Source organism: Coenobita brevimanus, chromosome 85 (assembly GCF_032717465.1).
Source record: "Coenobita brevimanus isolate Jiangsu-jjx chromosome 85, ASM3271746v2, whole genome shotgun sequence".
Classification (NCBI taxonomy): domain Eukaryota; kingdom Metazoa; phylum Arthropoda; class Malacostraca; order Decapoda; family Coenobitidae; genus Coenobita; species Coenobita brevimanus.
Window position 1 is genome coordinate 17,588,807 of NC_137038.1, and position 17,033 is coordinate 17,605,839.

General features: G+C 44.2%; 1 protein-coding gene across 1 annotated transcript in view; it reads right to left on the minus strand.

Annotated features, from left to right (window-relative positions):
* The window catches only part of LOC145410366 (epidermal retinol dehydrogenase 2-like), a 598,304-nt gene that overhangs the window by 483,813 nt on the left and 97,458 nt on the right, over window positions 1-17,033 (minus strand). The window lies entirely within an intron of this gene.

Sequence of the window (17,033 nt, forward strand, 5' to 3'; positions counted from 1 at the left end):
AGAAGGGTCAATAGACAGTAGATTTGGCTGAGGCTAATTTGAGCCTGTTTGTGGTGAACCATTCGTGTAGTATGTTGAGGTAGGGTTGGAAGATGTGTGCAGCTGTGTTTGCGTTTTGATGCGTACACGTAAGTGTTATGTCGTCTGCATAGGAAGCTATGTGTATCTGTGGTGTGTGGTGTGTGGGTATGTTGTGCATGTGTAGGTTAAAGAGAGTAAGGGACAAAACAGATCCTTAGGGGATGCCATTTGTGAAGTTTCTGATGTTCAAACACTGATCGGCAAATGTTACATGTGCACATTTGCCTACTAGGTAGTTTGCCAGCCATCTTTTTGTGTTACTGTGCATGTTTGTGTTGAGTATTTTGTTTGTGAGGTTGTGGAAGGGGATGGCATCAAAAGCTTTGCTAATGTCTAGTGTGACTAGAAGTGTTCTGTGTGGTGGCCAAGCTGATTTCATGCCATCAAAAACTCTTTGCGTAAGGTCTGTAAGAAGGGTGTTTGTCGAGTGTAGTGGCCTAACACCATGTTGTGGCTGGGATAGGGGAATGTGAGGTGTAACTAGTTGTTGTAACAGTTGTTCAGTGACTCTGGACGGGGTGCAGAGGAGTGTGACGGGGAGGTAAGAAGGTAACATGGGGCCTTTGTTGGGTTTGGGGATAGTGATGATAATGCCATGCTTCCAGATGTTGGGTATTATGTTGTGTGAGCAGCTGTAGTTTGATATGTTGGTGAGTGCTTGTATGCCTTGTGGTCCAAGGTGTTTAAAGTGTGTTGCTTATGTTGTCTGGTCCACAAGCAGATGAGTGCTTAAGGCTGCTAATGACGTGCTTCGTCTGGTTGTAAGTGAAAGGTGTGAAGTCTGGGTCTGTGAGGAACTGTCTCTTATGTCGAATGATACATCGGTCGTCGCGATGGGGGTTTAGATGGCTGACATGTGAAAGGTGATTGATGAGAGTGTTTGCTTCTTGTTTGTTTGAGGGTACGGTGTCTGTTGTTGTGATGGCAGTGTGCAATTGTGTAGTGTTGCTGTTGGAGAGTGTGATGCTGTTTGGTGTTTTGAAGAGTTTGCTGGTGTTTGTTTTGTGATCAAGTGTTTGGAGATATTTACTCCAGTTTAATGTTTGCTGTTCTGATATTTTATTGTTATTTGAGTGTTGAGTTCTTAGCTTTGTTGTACAGTGTCTTGTGTATGGGTGTTGGGGAGTGTCGTAGTGTGTCCTGTTGACTGATGAGGCCTTGGATTTCTGGTGTGAAGTTGGGGTTGAGTCTCTTTCTGTTGCCCCTAAGGATGTGTCTTTTGTCTGCGTTTTGAGTAACTGTCTTGAAAGGGTGCACAGCAGTGTTGATGTTTGTAATGGATGTGCTGTTTAATGTTTCAAAATGTTGTTCTGTTTCAGTTGTGAAGGCCTCCCAGTTGGATCTCTTATAATTTGTGAATGTGTGTCTGTGGCCAGCTGGAGTGATTCTGGTTTTGGTAGTGATGATGATTTGGAGGTGGTCAGAGCCAAGGGTTTTGACCACTCTCCAGGATGTCGTGGAGGCGAGGTTTGAGGAGCAAAAAGTGATGTCTAAGGATGATGGGAGGAAGATGGCCTGGTATGGGATATGGGCATATTGATGGAGATTACAGAGTATTAAAAGATTATCTGCTTGGGATTGTAGTACCAGCCCTCTCTCTGTGTCAGGGTCGTTGACATGCCAGGCCGATGCCTTGGCGTTGAAATCACCACCTACGATGATGTTGGGTATGTTAGTGATGTGGCATATTTGTGGAGAGTAACTGTGTCGTACTGGGGGGGACGATTGAGGGAGGAATGTATGTGTTGGCGATTGTTATATGTGATTTGCTACCAGTGCATATTTTAAGTGATTGTGTTTCTGTTGTGGTGTCATGTGTGAGGAGATGTGACTTTGTGTGTGCACTGGTATCTGAAAAGTTGATGGATTTGTATACAAGGATGATGAGTTCACTGCCACCGCCATCAGCCTGGTCTTGTCTAATTGTGGTGAAGTTATGAAATGTTGGTATTTTCTGTGCTCCGTGTAGTTTTGTTTCTTGTTAGATGGCAATGTGTATGTTTTGTTGTTTGATGAATTGTGTGAGTTCTTGTTTTTTTATGTTTATGCCACCAATGTTTTAGCGGAAGGATGTTTATGTTGTGTGTGCGATGTGTGTTGGCTGCTGCAGCACGAGAGGTGGGACTGTGGGTTGAGAGGAAGGGGTAGGAGAAGGTTGTGATGGAGGTAAGGGTTGGGGTGGATTAGATTGGGGTGGACTGGGAGGAGTTGGGGGATTGGATGGTGTGGGAGGGATCAATGGGTTTGGCTGAGGAGGTGTGGAGGAAGTAGCAGGAGAGTTGGTGGAGGAGTCAGTGGGTGGGGGGAAGGAGCATAGGGAGCAGGTCCAGGTGCTTGTGTAATGTTTTCTGGATCCAAATGTTGTGCAGGTGTAATGGGTCGAGTTCTTGCAGGAATTGCACTGAACTGAACCCTCTGTCTGTCGGCTCGAAGTGATAGGTTTTGAGCATATTGGACATATGTATTTGTTGGTGAGTCCTGGACTACCCTCAAAGTCCCCTGCTAGAGGTCATTGAGAAATGACCATCAGGGAGTGCATTTTTCGGTGTAGAGAAAACAGTGCTGTTGTGTGTGTTGTGCTGAGAGATGTGGTACTTGTCTGGCCAACCGAAGCCAGTCCCAGGTTCTTGGGCCCCGTGAGGGGCTGGGGGGTTTGCAGTAGTTTGGCCCCAGTGCTGTCCTCCTCTTCTGCTTCGACAGCCTCTGGGGGGTAGACCCATGCGAAGACGCCATCGCTCCAGGTCCACCCCCTCACGGTTTTCAAATGCATTTAAACATGTATGAACCACTGAATGAAAAAACACAAGAAAGAAAAGGTGTATGATCTGCTTTCATAAGCATTAAAGGCTCATATGTCTGGCAATAGTGTGCCTAACTGTAAACGTGTGTCTCGCTGGTCCAAGTAACAGGTGACAATCTTTTACTTTTTGTGGCTAATATATTACACTAAAGCTCGCTTTGATTGTGACTAGGAAACAGTACTATTCAAGAACAAATTCGACGTGCTCCCGGAGTGCACTCAGCTTGGTGATGGCTGAAGTAGTGATGTGCTAAGAGGAGTCCTCATCATCGTTGCTGTCCTCGTCAGAATCTTCAAGCTGGGTACTTGTACCTGCAACTGAAGATGCAATCTCGATATCAGACATGATCTGATGCCCAGGATCGCCCTCGTCGAAATCCAACCACTCACGCACTTCGTCCACATCAACGTCTTCACCAGCCGCACGAAGATGTGCATGGAAGTCATCCATGTCAAAACCTAGAAGGTTGTGCACCATATCGGCTCTGAGAAGCAGATGAGACCAACCACTTTCCAGAGTCTTGACAGGGACTTCCCACCATGTACTGGCCCAGTTGTAGATGGCTAACTTGAGGTTGTAGCAATGAAGGATTTCCAAAGTCCACTGGCCTCGCATGTCCCGTCCTTCTCTGCGCTCGTCCTCGTCCTCGTCCTCGAGAACAACCATCACCTTGTCCAGGAACTTCAGACGGTACAGCCTCTTCGTTGCCACAATCACTCCTTGGTCCATTGGTTGGATGAGAGCAGTTGTATTAGGTGGTAAGAACAAGCACCTAATTTTGCCATTTTTAGCCACAAACTCCTTGTTGGATGGATGTGCAGGTGCATTGTCCAAGAGAAGGAGAGTCTTTACCAGGTCGTGCGGAATTCCCAGTGTGTTCGTCTGGTAATGGATGACCTCCTTGACGAAGTGCTGGTGAAACCAGTCTTTGAAGATCTTGGCTGTGAATCAAGCCTTCACAGAATGGTACCAAACAACAAGAAGGATATCCATCGACCCACGAAGGCATTGAGGCTGCTTTGCACGGCCAACAATAACGGGCTTGAGCTGGTGCATGCTCTTAGCGCTGGCACAACACAAAGAAGATACTCGCTGCTTGGAGAGCTTGTGTCCAGGTGCATGTTTTTCCATCTCCTCTACTGGGGTGTTCGTGGGCAGCGAGCAATAGAATAGACCAGTTTTGTCAGTGTTGTAGACTTGACCGAGAGTGAGGCCCTCCCTGTCAATCAAGTGCTTCACCTTCTGCCAAAACTCTTCAACTCCCTCATCGTTGGTGCCCAAAACTTCGCCATGGGCCTTACGGCTGGTAAGGCCATGCCATTCTTTGAAGGTGAAGAGCCAACCCTCGGATGCCTTGAAGTCTGGGGAGTTGTGTAACCTTCAGAATTTCTCGGCAGCAACCTTCAGCTATGTGCCACACACCAGCCCACCAGCAGCACGTTGTTGACGATACCAAATCAACGTAGAGTAGTCGACTTCTGGGAGGGTACATAATCTTCCTCTGCACGCTGCATTTGGTCTTCGATGCAAAGTCTGCCATGTACTGGGTGAGTTTGTCCCGGGATTTCTTGATGTCGAACAAAGTAGAGCGGGCCAGGCTGAATTCACGGAGGATGAGCGAGGTCACCCATCCCACATCCACCTTGACCAATATCTCCCTCTTCGTCTCCAGGGTCAGAACCACCTGTTTCCTCTTCTCAGGTGGTGGGGCCATTGTCACACACATGAGTAAGAGGCAGTAGAGGAACAGCAGGGCCTGCAGCAGGTAAGGCACCACCACAAAGTGAGCACCTGGGCAGCCATGGCGACGAGCGTGCAGTCACAACAGTAGGTAGGCGGGAAATGGGGAGGATGCAGGGACGCTCTAGAGGACGTCGCCGGAATTACTTGCCAAAACACAGTTGTTCATCACCACACGGCAAATTTAGAGCAGCGATGAACACATATCAGCTTTTATTATTTTTTTTTAAAACACTTTTGGCCATTTTTTGTGTCCCAGATGTCCATACATCTTGGGGAATAATCTAAGACTTGGACTAATGGACCCAAGCCCAAAATGTCCGGGACTTGGAGTGTACGGGTCTTGGGCATCCGGGTCTTAAGGGGATTATGCCAGCGAACTTTGGGATATAATGACCTACCCCTCCCCACTATTTGTTCATTACATCAAGGGTTTACTGTATAGAGTGAAAGCTCGATTATCTAGGCTCAGATTATCCAGGTTTCAGTATATCAGGGACCTGACCGAATGGTTCAGTGGTACAGTATTACTTAAACTTAGCCATACGATAGCTCGAGTTTAAACAGCAAGCATCTAGTTGCTAGCTAGTGAGCTAGGGTAAATGGGCATGAGTCTACCCCTCACCCACACCTCCTGCTCACAACTTGACCACAAGGTTGGTGGGTGGAGTTTGGTGAGATGACTGATAACCTAACCTAACCTACCTTAACTACCTAATAATTTAACCTACCCTAACCTAACCTGGGCTCTAGCTAGGAAATTTGGAAACAAAATCCACCTTCGAGTACATTGAGTAAGTTTCTTCCATTATGCCAGAAACAGTCGTAGGTACAGCTTAAGGAATGTGACGATAATAAGGAAATCTTTCAGCAAGAGAAGGTAATTTACAACCCTCAAAATAGTCAGAAAAATACAGAAAACAAACCAAAGGAATATGAATTGAATTGGTAAGGTCTTTAGGCTGTATGTTTTGATGAAAATTTATGGGTTTCACAATTTTAGGGGACGAAATGGAAAAAAAAGGTTCGCTAATCAGAAAAATATTACAGTAATCCCTCCACTTTCCAATGTAATAGAGCCAAAAACATGTCCGGAAAGTGGTCCTGTCTGGATAGTGGGCCCCAGCCTCCTGGACCTATACTTATGGACCCTAACCTACCTGACTCAGAAAAACACCTATACAACTCCCTCTGGACATGCATAACACCTATTTAAGACCCAAATCACACCAATAAGGGACATAATAGACTGAAATAAATGCAAAAGAACTATAGAGTATGAGGTTTTAGAGGTAAGTTTATACAATATTAAACATTCTGGGTACTTACAACAAGTCCCTGGCTCCTGGACTGGTAGTTATGGACCCTAACCTAGCCTAACTCAGAAAAACACCTCCCTACTGGACATGCATAGCACCTAAGACCCTATTCACACCAATAAGGGACATAAAAGAGTGAAATGAGGTTTTAGAGGTAAGTCTGGAAAATACTGTACAATATGAAACATTCTGGGTACTTACAACAAGTCCCTGGCCATCTCGATGAATAACTCGCCTCCTCTCAGACTCTGACAGTAAAAAGGAGTACCTGAAGCACCTGCAGTACATTGTACATGAAGTCTTGCACTGAACTTAGTCATTTGCACTCAGAACTCCATTCTCTTAATACTGAGCACTCTAGTCTTACTTGGACTCCACTGCACCTTAATGAAATAAGTGTTGCACTCTGCACTTAGTCTTTGCACTCATAAATCCATTTTCTTAACATTACACACTCTAGTCTAATTTGCCCTCCATTGTACGTTAATGAAATAAGCGTTGCACTCTGCATTTTAGTCTTTGCACTCATAATTCTAATTTCTTAACACTACTCACTGTTTTTTCACTGCACAACACTGTAAATTCCCGTGTGGTCTAGTGATGAGTGCTTGCTGTTTATTCACTGTCAGAGTCTGAGAGTAGTTGATGCAGGTGGCCTAGGGGTGCGTCGCTGGGTCATGGTGATGGAGTACCCACTGCAGACGACTCTGAAGAGAGGCGCAAACTCACGTCAAGTGGTGACTCCACCGTGGCTGATGTGCTGGGCTGTTGCTCGGAGGATGAAGGCCTGTCTTGGGGAGGCAATGGTGTGGAGCAAGGACTGGGCACAGCAGGGGACACGGGTCTGAAAAAGCTGTCAATGGTTGATTGACACAAGGAACAACGATTTTGGCGATTAATGATGTGCTGCCTGAAAGTGCGCACTTCCTCCACAAGTCCCAAAGGCCCCATCTCCCTGTCACAGTTCGGGTGTTCCAGGTAGTCGAGAAGGAACTACATGTTCCCGGAGTGCGCTCAGCTTGGGGATGGCTGGAGTAGTGTCACACTGAGAGGAGTCCGCGTCGTCGTCATCATCGGAATCTTCAAGCTGGGTACTGACACCTGCAACTGAAGATGCGATCTCGATATCAGACATGGTTTGATACCCATGATCACCGTCGTCGTCATCCAACAACTCACGCACTTCTCCACATCAACATCGTCGCCATGCGCACGTAGACGTGCATGGAAGTCATCCACATCAAAACCTAGGAAATCGTGCTCCACATCCGTTCCGAGAAGCAGACGAGACCAACCATTTTCTAGAGTCTTAACAGGGACTTCCCTCCAGGCACTGGCCCAGTTGTTAATGGCAGACATATTGTTGTAGCAGCGAAGGTTTTCCAAAGTCCGCTGCCCTCGTGTGTCCCGTCCCTCCCTGCGCTCGTCCTCGTCCTCGTCCTCGAGAACAACCATCACCTTGTCCAGGAACCTCCGTTGGTACATGCTCTTCATTGCCACGATCACTCCTTGGTCCATTGGTTGGATGAGAGCAGCCGTATTAGGAGGCAGAAACATGTACCTAATGCGCCCATTCTCAGCCACCAAGTCCTTGTCGTACGGGTGAGCAGGTGCATTGTTGAGGAGGAGGGCCTTTACCTGGTCGCGTGGGATTCCCAGCGTCTTCATCTGGTAATGGATGACCTCCTTGACAAAATGGCGGTGGAGCCAGTCTTTGAAGATCTGAGCAGTGAACCATGCCTTCAAAGAATGGTACCAAACGACAGGAAGGACATCCATCACCCCACGAAGACACAGAGGCTGCTTTGCACAGCTAACAATAATGGGCTTAAGCCAGCGCATGCCGTTAGCATTGGCACAACATAAAGCAAATATCCGTTGCTTGGACAGCTCGCGGCCAAGTACACGCTTTTCCGTCTCCTCGGCTAGAGTGCTCGTTGGCAAAGAGCGATAGAATAAACCAGTTTCATCAACGTTGTAGACCTGACTGAGAGTGAGGCCCTCCCTGTCGATCAAGCGCTTCACCTTGTGCTGAAACTCCTCTATTCCATCCTTGTTGGCGTCCAAAGCTTCGCCATAGGCCTTACGGTTGGTAAGGCCATGTTGTAACTTGAACACGAAGAGCCAACCCTCGGATGCCTTGAAGTCTGGGGCATCATGAAGCCTCGCAAACTTCTCAGCAGCAGCCTTCAGCTCCCTGCCATGCACCAGCACACCAGCATCACGTTGCTGTCGATGCCAAATCAAAGTGGAGCAGTCGACTTCAGCATACCGGGGAGTAAACATCATCTTCCTCTCCACATTGCGTTTGCTTTTCGACAAGAAGTCAGCCGTGTACTGCATGAGTTTGTCGCGGGACCTCTTGATATCAAACAAAGTAGATTGGGCCAGGTTGAATTCATGGAGGATGCGTGAGGTTGAACATCCCGCATCCACCTTGTCCAATATCTCCCTCTTCTTCTCCAGGGTCAAAACCACTCGGTTCCTCTTCTCAGGTGATGGGGCCATTATCACACACACTAACAAGAGGCAGGAGAGCAGCAGCAGAGCCTGCAGCAGGTAAGGCACCACCACAAAAGCGAGCATGTGGGCGGCCATGATGACGAGCGTGCATTCACAACAAGAGACGGGCGGTACGTGGGGTGGATGCAGGGGTGCTCTAGCGGATGACGGTGGAACTACGCACCAAAACACAGCTGGTCCGCGCTGAGCGCGTCGAGTTCAAATTACAGGGGGAAAAAAGTCTGATTTTTTCCGAATATTTTGCAATTTTTGGTCCATTTTGGGAATGTTGGATCCTGGGACCAAAATATCCGGTAAGTGGGGATGTCTGGAAAGTGGGCTTCCGGATAGTATGGGGATTACTGTACACATTCATCCCATGTGTTCTCGTAAATTAACATTCAGTCCCACATTCTTCGTTCGATGTCGCTCTTCCCAGAATATTCCCGACCGACTGAGCATACCGGTACAGTTATTTCTGCTTCTGGTCTCCACCCCTGAAGGACCACCACCACCCTTTCTGGCTATGGCTGTGGCCAAAGAAGGTCTCAGGAGAGATGGGTGTTGAGGTAGCCCCTCCAGTCTCTTCTGTGCCCTTCTTGTCCCCACCCTTAAGGGCCACCCCTCCCCAGCCTGGGACTCTGGCTCACGTGGATCTCAGGAGAAGTGAAGGATGAGGTGACCCCATCCTCCTCCTCCGAGTCCTCCTTATCCCTACCTCCGAAGGGGAACAGGTGGGGGAGGAAGACAGCCAACACACCCATCCTGGCTACCCTACAACTCAGCTGGGGAAAGTGCTTTTATTCTGACTGCTGCTACTAGGTCCTTCTAGCATGGTTGTGCCTTATCTAGGCTGGCCCTGCTAGGTTGAAGCATTACAGTACCATCTTGTTATGTGATAGGGTTGCTTCAAGTGAAGACTTATAACAGTTTATCACTTAGCAAGGTCAGTATAATGTGGGTTCAATGGGGTTAGGGAGGGTGATCTCTAATCGGAAAAAAAAAAAAAAAAAAAAAAAAAAAAAAAAAAAAAATGCCACCCACCTGAAGTTTGTCCTGTGGTAATATGAGTTGCTACCAAGGGTCCCCCCCCCCCAGCTAGGGGACAGTTGGATGGTCTGGATGATCACTTCACACCAAAAGGTATAACTTCACTTAATATTGCACACTGCACTATTTGTTAAACACCTGACCTGTTATTTGGCAATAGTGATGGTGTTTCAAGGGTCTTTCATGCACAAAATGAAACAAAAGGCAGATGATTACAGTGAATGTAAATCACTGAGCTCTATAACATGGAGGGGATATCTCACGAGTTGTGCTGCGTAGTTTATGGTCTGCTGACAGGGTGGCGCTGGTGTAATGGCAGCCATGTTTAACCACCTCCCCTGACAGCCACATCCTTTGAAATCAACTGATGAGTCCAGAAAATACAGTGCCATGGTCCACTGACAGCTTATGGATGCAAAAATAGGAACAGGAATTCATCAAGGAAAGATGGCATTACATATTACAGTGAGTACTCGATATATGAAAGGGATAGAGACCAAAAAAAAAAATTCATAATTAAAAAATTCGTATATCGGAACAATTCTCCCCATTGAAATATACATATAAATGGGGGGATGTGTCCCATGACCACCTCAGACCCCCACCTAAACCTCACCCCCCCTATTAACCCCTTAACTGCAGGGCGTCACTTTCGTGACGCTTGGGAGCAAGGGATCGTACCGCGGGGCGTCACTTTTGTGATTCTGTGTTATTTTGAATTCACCCGGGCTTTCACGTGGTGGCTTGTATCATCTATCAGTACTGCCAATGTCCAACACTAGTCAGCACTCCTAATCTCATCTGTACTCCCATCCATTGTTGACAATTTAGCCATTTCTCCCCGTTCTTGACTCCCCTCCCTACCCCCCCTCCATTACCCTATCCTCCCGCCTGTCCGGCCGTGCTACGGTAAGTAAATATTCCCTGGAATTTTTCACTGATTTCATCCATTGAAATAAGCCCTATGCCCTATTGTTATACCAAATAATATATACAAGAAAGAAATAAGGTAAGTGAGAGTGCCATACACCTAGAATTGGCTAACTATCACCTGACAACACCTCACGTGCACTTGTTCGCTAATTTTCGCTGTTTATTTCCCCCTGAAATATGCTGTATAATCTATTTTTGTAATAAAAATATAGATAAGAAAGGAAGGGAGAAGCCTAAGTGATATTTACATTCACCTGGAACTACCTAATTATTGCAGGCCACCACACTGTATTCTACGCTAAGTAAATCTTCCCTGGAATTTTCCACTGATTTCATCCATTGAAATAAGCCCTATGCCCTATTCTTATACCAAATAATATATACAAAAAGCAAATACGGTAAGTGATAGTGCCATACACCTGGAATTGGCTAATTATCACCTGACAACACCTCACGTGCACTTGTTCGCTAATTTTCGCTGTTTATTTCCCCTTGAAATATGCCGTAAAATCTATTTTCGTAATAAATATACATATAAGGAGGGAAGAGAGAAGCCTAAGTGATATTTACATTCACCTGGAACTACCTAATTTATAATGTATTGTCTAGATTTCCAGCCAATCATTTCACTGCTATATATTAGCAGCTGTCAAGAGGCTGACGTTGGCAGTAATGCATTTCCCTAGGTAGGCCACCCCGGCCCACCCCTATCAGTTCACTGTCATCTTCCAATGTGAAGGTACGTCTGTTTGCTCCTGCTAACTTCAGCCACTTTTCACCCACATGCAAAGGGCCCTGTGACCTTTACCCCCTACTAAACCTCGTGTGGAAAGAGGTAAAGGGCTGACAATTGATAAAAGAGTGACTACGATCTTTCTATTGAGTAAAACAGTGCAAGTGGAATTGTAAATAATGTGTACATAGCAAGTGAAAGTAATGAATGTAATTATACGTGAACAATGGAAAATAGTTTTATAAGTTACTTCAAGTGACAGTGCATAACACAGTGTAAATAAAATGGAAATGTAAATAACGTAAATAAAATAGAGAATGTAAATAGAAATGTAAATGAGTAGTATTATAAGAATACGAGTATATACCCTAGGAGTAGTGAAAGTGAAAGTTTCACTCTAGCATGTATGAATACTATGAGTTATGAGAGTGAAGGTGAAAGTGACATTCACTCTCAATGCTAGTATACAGGACGAGAAAGTGAATGCTACGTATTTTACTGAATGAAATTGAATCCCTACAGTGACAATAAACTACTATTACTGAAGGAAACTTATGGATAAAGACTGTAGATATATATAAGTGTTATATAGTAAAAGAAATATAAACTGTGAGTGTTTTTATGAATAATAGACAACACTAGCGGCGAATGATCAGAAGTGGGATGGTCATACGCCCTCGTAATTTTCATTGCTTTCACAGTGTTTTTTGGGGGGAGTATGGATTCCAAACTATTTGAGAATCATAAATTAATGTTTCTAGTGATAATATCAGGCTGTGGTAATCATATTACGAGTTGTTGGGAAGTGTAAAGTGGAGACTTTGTTACCCAACTTCAGAGGTCTCCACAAGTCCTACGGTACTCGATGAAGGCTCAACAAACACCCAAGGAGAAAGCTGAAGGTATGTGCCATAAGTATATGTGATTTTAATATTCTAGGACTAATAACTGATTTTTGGCAAATATTTTTAAAGAGTCTGTCAGAGCGCGAATATGCCCGCGGGAGCCGCAAGTCAAAGCAAAACAAGCCCGCAGTGTAAGGGTTAAGAAGTAAGAAATACCTGTATACAATTGTAGAGAAGGTGGCCATATTCTTGTATGTCTCCTGTTTCTTCGTCACAGTCTTAATGGTGGAAACAACAAGGCCTAAAGCACGCCCAATCTCCGAGACTCCTTGCCTCCCCTCATGGGGTCTTATAATTTCCAATTTCCTTTCCAGAATTAGAGTATGGTGCTGCTGCTTCTTTGCAGCGGGCTCCCCCAATGCTGGAGATGATGCAGGGTGCTTGGGAGGCATGGCGAAACAATACGAAAAGGTGAAGGGCTGCGAATATATCCTCACGTACAGTGAGGATGTGAGGAGAGGAAGGACGTGGACTCAACTGAGAAGCACGCGAAAATTTGTTTACCAGAGAGGGGTTAGTTCATTTTCTCTCGGCAAGAGAGTGCGGCACTATGCATCGTGCCCATTTCAAATTTTTCATACAGAATTTCATTAACCCCTTCATAGCGTCCGACCTTGAAGAACACTTCACTGTTTCGGTGTCAAGGACGTTGAGTTAGGGCATTATAAAAAACTGAGAACAATTACGGAAGGGAACGAAGGTCACTGGTGTGTGTACATGACCCTACTCTATCATCCCATCAGTCAGGCATTCTCTTCACTCCAGATGTATTTGCCAATGTTTACATGCTTATGTTACATGTGTCCTAATTTTGAGTAAGTTTCTTTCAGCAAGAGAACATAATTTACCACCCTCAAAATAGTCAGAAAAATAGTCAGACAAACTAGAGGAATATGAACTGAATTGGTAAGGTCTTTAGGCTGTATGCTTACACAAAAGATTATGGGTTTTACAATTTTAAGAGACGATATGGAACAAAAATGTTGGCTAATCAGAAAAAAATTACTCTTTCATCCCACATGTTCTCGTAGGTTAGCATTCAGTTCCACATTCTTTGTTCGGTATCACTCTTCCCAATATATTTCGGACCGACTGAGCACAGTTATTTCTGCTCCTTAGAGTTAGTGTACATTTACTGCTCATTCTTTTGTTTGTTCTTATGTGTATGAGTGAAAGAGAGAGGACTGATACAAACAATAATGTATTCCATTATCGCTTTCATAGCTGCTGGCCCTGAACAACGCCTTACTGTACTGGTGTCAGTGACGTTGAGTTAGGGTGAGCTAAAAAAAAAACTGCGAGCAATTATGGGAAGGGAATGAGGATCACTTGTGTGTTTACACAACCCTACTCTACCGCCTCAAGCAGTCTGGCGTTCACAGTTCACTTCTTCCCAGATGTTTTTGCCAATGTTTACATGCTGATGTAACACGCATCCTAATTTTATTAATTCTTACCCGAATCATAGCAAATCACAGGATGGGTTTAAGGGGGAAAAAAAAAAAAAAAACAGGTGTGCCAGAAGAGTCTTTTCATATATGTAAGAAAAAGAAATTGATTTTAGAAATTTTAAAAAATGGTTCCAAGGCCAACCACGGGAGCACGCAAATAACTGAACCCACAGCCACTGAGGGGGCTAAACATACGTTTTACTTTAAGCAGTAAAAGCACCCTACCAAATCAGTTCTTCGTGATAGTCTGTTATATTTTTCAGATTATTTCTGGGTTGGTAAATACAGTAAACGTTTCTTATTAAATCTGTCTCCCCGTCATTTTTAGCTGTTCTGGTGTGACATCTCTTGTTTATTAACATAATGGCGGAAAGAACTGTTCCTCCCTAAGTGTTTAACTAAACCTGGCCTAACCGAGCGTATCTGTACCTATTAGTTTTAACCTAACCTAACCTCCAGTTGGGAAAATGGGAAACGATATCCACCTTTGAGCACACTGAGTTTCTTCCACTGTGCTGGAAACGATCACAGGGGAAAGTGACGATAATAACGGGAGGAAATTTTTCAGCATGAAAAAGTAATTTGCCAAACTGAAAGTTGTCAGAAAATTACAGAAACAAGCTGGAGGATTATGCACTGAATTGATAAGGTCTTTCTGCTGCTTCACGTGTACAATGAAAGACACAAGTATCTTCCCAAAGTCCAACGAATACAGCGGGGAAAAATAAAACCAATTGAAACACGCACTACTAGAAACAGGGTATTCATTGTATTTCGCCTGGTGCAAATTTTCTTTAGACTGAACTGGGAAGATACAGTAATCTCTCCACTATCTGATGTAACAGAGCCAAAGGCATGTCAGGAAAGTGGTCCTGTCTGGATAGTGGGCCCCTGCCTCCTGGACTGGTACTTATGGACCCTAACCCAGCCTAACTTTGAAAGCTACCTAAATAGCTCCCTACCAGACATGCATAGCACCTATGTAAACTATTTAAGACCCTATTCACACCAATAATGGACATAAATCATGATATAAATGAAAAGGAACCAAAGAATGAGGAATTAGAAGTGACTGTACCACACCCAGGGTACTTACAACATATCTGTGACTGCCTTCTCTAAAGGCTCTGGCAGTGGTGAAAATGCTCTTGAAGCATGTACAGTAATTTAGTGTTGTGCTGCACTTACAGTAATTCTTTGCACTGTGAGTTATAATTGTTTAACACTACACACTGTTAATTGCACCAAGCCAGTTTCAACCACCAGTTTGCTCTCCACAGTTAATCTTTTGCATTCTAAATTTTAATTTCTTAACACTGCACAACATTGTAAATTCCCGTGTGGTCTAGTGGCAAGGTATTGCAGTTTATTCACAAAAAACGAGCACATGTAGCTTCCACTGCGATAAGCATCTGCTCACGATTGAAGTTAGGCAGTAACTGTTTGTGCCTTGGTGGTGACAGGGAAACAGAGTTGCCAGATCGCAAAGGCCACATTACCAAACTCCTCAATTTTCATTGCCAAATTTAACTTTTCATTACCTAATTCGTAAAACTAGCATTTATTCTTCACAAATTATATATACAAGTGTAAATAAAGGTAATCACTCTCCTTATAATTAACAGCATGTTGATTATTTTCATACTATGTTGGGTAGCAGATTAATCAGAGAGAGCAAACAATCCACCATCTCCATCCTGTGTATCCTCATACATGTGAAAAATCTGTTTGGTAATGCATTATTCTGATTCATTACCAAACGAATTTTTCAGTACCAAACTGGCCCACATTTGGTAATGAAAAAGTACCAAATGGCAACCCTGACAGGGGAGGGGGGGGGGAGGGAGGGGGGAGGAAGGAAGGGGTGAAGGGTCTGTGGTGTAACAGCTGTTTGGTGCCGTGCAGCAATTTCAAATTACGGGTGGGAAAAAATTCGGATTGTTGGGGGATTTTTTTTCTTTTTTTGGCCATTTTTGGGTTCTGAAGGTCCAGGCCCATAATGTCCGGCAAGTGGGGTGTCCGGAAAGTGGGCGTCCAGGAAGTACAGGGATTACTGTAGTTGTGTCTTTCATTGTACATTTATCGGTAAATAAATCAATCTAACAGTACTTGTGTTTTGTTTCCGCCAGATTAATCGTGATTTCAGACTATTCAAACACTTCTTCACATCATATAGTCTGGATAATTGGGCTATCTCTGCATTTCCTTTCGTATCAAGTATCGATTTTCGTATCATCGAGACAGATATTTTCGTACTGTGGAATCTGTCCTATATTAATCGATTTTGTACCATTGAAAATTCGTACTTCGGGTTTTCGTATCTCAAGGACTCACTGTATTGATAAGAAATATATTTTGTTGCTAATTCTGCAAGATTACTGATAAACATAATACAGGTACACATGTTTATGTTCATACAACATGAAGGATACTCATATCACATGTAAAAAATTCTGAGGTTCAAAAATTAGGTGTTCAAAGGCTGAAGAGAGAAAGAGAGAGAGAATAATAAGCATTAATACAACTGATTATGGCATCTGGCAAGAGACAGATAGACAACTATTATCTTGCAGTCTACAACCACAACCACACTACTACACCTAACAATACATCTCCACCACAGTGCAACAAATAGTTACCTCATTACACAACCATTAACCACTGACTTCACACTGTAACCTCATCACGACCAATCACCAGCCCACACCACATACCACAATTAATTGTCGACCCAACGACAACTATCACACCTCTGTTTTATCAACCTCAATTTCATCTTTATTACCACAATTAGACATTAGATTACCCCCATCCATCCATCCATGATCCAATCCTATGTCGCCCCACGGGGAACGTAGGAGCCTGGGGCAAGGCAAGTTGGTCCTGACATTTAACCCCTTCGTGCACTGGAAGTTTTCTGTAAGTGTGTGTGACATGATCTGGGAAAATGCTGCGAGGGCAGACAGGACTCGTGCACAATAGAAAACATTCCCATATATTTTATTTGCCCCAGAAATTGGTTATATTGGTATAAACTGCATACCATCATCTTCCCTGATATTTATACTATACAGTAGGCTAATAAAAACACACAAAATTGATGAGTAAAAGGTATGTGAAAGTACCAAAATGGAGTAAGAATACTGTTGTTCAACAGTGAAAATAACTGCAAAACTTTGCCCACAGAATGCAAGAGCTAAGTATATATCTAGATGCTGAATTTCACGAACTTTCATGTGGTGTTGTCGGAATTCTGATACAACCAACAGTTTTTGAGAAAAATGCCAAAAATTGTGCATGCCCCCCTCCCCCCAAACCAAAACCCAAGAGAATGCTGACTATTTGAGAGTGTTGGCCTTGAAATAGACACCCTCCTCTATGACGCATCAAAGACTGATGCACTTCATGCTAAAACATAATTTTTGGTGAATATTTTTGTCCAGAATTGTCTAATAGGCATGCCTTTAGACCAACACTGACAAGTGCATCATAGTGAATCATCAGTTCCTCTTCAGCCT